Here is a 2,642-nt window from a genome sequence, read left to right as displayed (position 1 = left end):
GTCTCCTTCCACCACTCCACATCACTTTGGATTCCATGGGGGGGGGGAATTCTGAGCTGGGAGGGTAAAAACCCCGGGGGGGGTGGGGGGTGTCACTGATCCTTCTGCAGATGGGCCCTAAGTGTTGGCCTCGTTGGCCAAACTCATCTACTTGGGTGTCCCAGAGCTGCACAGTCACCTGGGGCTATTTGAGCTCTGGCCATGGCAACGTAGAAGCAGCCATTTCACCGCCCTGCTGAGCTGCAGGCTGTCCTTGCAGCCTCACCTGCTCCTGTTTTAACGTTGGGGTTTTTTGCATTTGAGCTGTAAGGTCATTGGGCTTTGCCTGGAGAACATGGCTAGGGACAACACTGGGCTTCGGTGTGGTACCCACCCATCTCCTTGAACCTTGGCAAAGTAACACACCAAACCCATAAGTGCAGACCTTATAAATAAAGAGAATCAGTGGCAGAAAACATCATTTCTCTCTCCTACTCAGTACCAAGCCAAGATGAGTGTAACTTCAGGTATGACTGGAGGCCATCACCCTGTTTCCAACCATGGCACACCTCCCTAGCAGATCTCCAACCTCCCCAGACACTTGGTGTGGTCTGAGATGATGGCATCTCCCAATGGGGAGCAGCCTTTCCCCTGCAGGTGCTGAGGTCTCAGCTCCCAGCTGCACGGAGAGGGTCTTCAAAGAGGTCAAGATGGACTTCGGTGGTCTCCCACCGGCATCACGGGGGGGCTGATTAATACAGTCTTATGTGGGCAGGATGCTGAAGATGCTCCCATCCCGGAGCTGCCCTCCAAATTACCTCCTGCGTGGGCATGTGGGTGTGGGAGTACCAGTGGGGCGCCAGGTTTAGGGGTCATCTTTACAGGAATGATATTGAATCAGGCGGGTGAGAAAGGCTCCGAGTTTATTCTTCTTTTTTCTCCTCTTTTCTTCTTCTCCCAGGCATGCAATGAGGGAGACAAGGAAAGATATCCATGGTGAGAGGACAGGTCCTTATTATTCAGTTCATGAAAGAAGATCTGCTGGGGATGGAGGAGGCAAAACACACCCCACCCTCACCTTTCATAACCTTATCCACAGCAGCCTGCAACTCCAAGGTACCGATGAAGGACCCCCGGCGTTGCCTCCTCCGGCGGTCTGCCTTGGTGACCAACCCCTTGCAAAGGACGCCCATGGAGATGTTCATCAGCCTCTTTGCCTTCACCGACATGCGCCTGGTCGGTGGTGGCAGCTGGCTCAGCAGCCTGGAGATGTACCTGTGGCAGGATCCCTTCTTGAACCAGCCGCTCAATCCCTTCGGAGCTGGTTTCCGTCGCCCAATCTGAGCCGGAGACCTTCTCCACTTAAGCAGAGGCTTCGTCCGCTGGACCTTCTGCTTCCTCCTCCTCGAGGTTTTTCCTCGTCTCTTGGTGGCTACAGCCATGGGGTCTCCTTCAGACTCAGTGCTCCTCCCTGCAAAGGCGTCCCACCGGAGCGACAGCTCTGATGTAGATGGACATATTCAAATGAGGGATTGACATTGCAGCCCAGGATTGGCCAGCTGCGGCAAAGCCCTTATGAGGCAGCTCTTCCTCATCCAGAATTTGCATAAGGATTTTTTTTTTTTTGCCTGGAAAGCATGGAATTAGACCAAAAGAACATTCCCTATTTTTGACTTGACTTAACCCCAATGAAAAATCCCAAGAAGTTTTCTCCAAAAACTACCTTTCCTTCTGTGTTTCCTTGCGGAGAAAGAGTCAGAAACAACTTGATTTCGATTCTTCCTAGGTTAATTATTGCACTCGCTGAACGAAGGTGCATGGTCAGCATGCAGAGGGAAGGTTTGCAGAAAGATCCGGGGCTAAACCTGGAAATTCCAGGCTTTGCCTTTCTGGGGCAACTGGAGAAACATCGGAGGGAAGCCTTCGATGGACCCTGCTGGGCTTTGCAAAGTGATGGGGGAGACTTCCAAGAGCGCAAACAATAAGGAGAAAAAGCGGTCAGTTTGGCTATGGAATAAAAATAGAAAGTAAAACTGGTGCTAAATTAAGTTAAATCAGGGATTTTACTAGCACCATGAGCATTCGAGCGTGCCTTTTTTTCCCCCATCTTTCTCCTAATTTTTCCTTTTAGAGGTGAGGACCAAACTGCAGCCAGGACCGCGGTGTATTTCAGTGCAGATCGGGCTGGTCCGGCTCTTCTGAAAAAGCAAATCCTTGTGTTCTCCTGAGTGGGCAACGGAGACCGTGTGGCCCAGGGACGGGGCGATGGAAGCAGAGGAGCAGAAAAGAGCCAGAAGAGGGTTTTACCACTGCAAAAAAAATAAGTTTGCTGCAGATTTGGGGGGGTTATAAAAGAGGCAGGAAAGACCAAGATGCAGAAGGATTAACTGTTGAGGATGAGGAGGGTGAGGAGGGTTTTTGACAGTGTCAGGATGGCCGAGTGGTCTAAGGCGCCAGACTCAAGGCTTTGCTTTCCCTGCCCGGGGTTTTCTGGTCTCCGAATGGAGGCGTGGGTTCAAATCCCACTTCTGACACACCTTTTCCTTCTAAACCCTAAAATTTTTATATATTTTTTTTTAAATAATTCCCCCATCATCCCCGCACCTGAGTTAGGGAAAACGCCGATTCTCTCCCCCCCCCCCCCGCACAACACCCCCCCTCCC

The 2,642-nt window shown here is 51.5% G+C and overlaps 1 protein-coding gene and 1 non-coding gene across 2 annotated transcripts in view; both read left to right on the top strand.

Moving 5' to 3' along the window:
* LOC103898530 (zinc finger protein 721) overlaps window positions 1–2,642 on the top strand; it is a 165,826-nt gene that overhangs the window by 13,410 nt on the left and 149,774 nt on the right.
* Window positions 2,406–2,513, top strand: TRNAL-CAA. Its single transcript has 2 exons — window positions 2,406–2,443; window positions 2,468–2,513. It is a non-coding gene; the product is annotated as a tRNA-Leu (tRNA).

The sequence above is a fragment of the Aptenodytes forsteri genome, unplaced genomic scaffold (genome assembly GCF_000699145.1).
Source record: "Aptenodytes forsteri isolate BGI_AS27 unplaced genomic scaffold, ASM69914v1 Scaffold403, whole genome shotgun sequence".
Taxonomy (NCBI): Eukaryota; Metazoa; Chordata; class Aves; order Sphenisciformes; family Spheniscidae; genus Aptenodytes; species Aptenodytes forsteri.
Note: the sequence above shows the minus strand (reverse complement) of the source record. Positions and strands in the feature narration are given on the sequence as shown.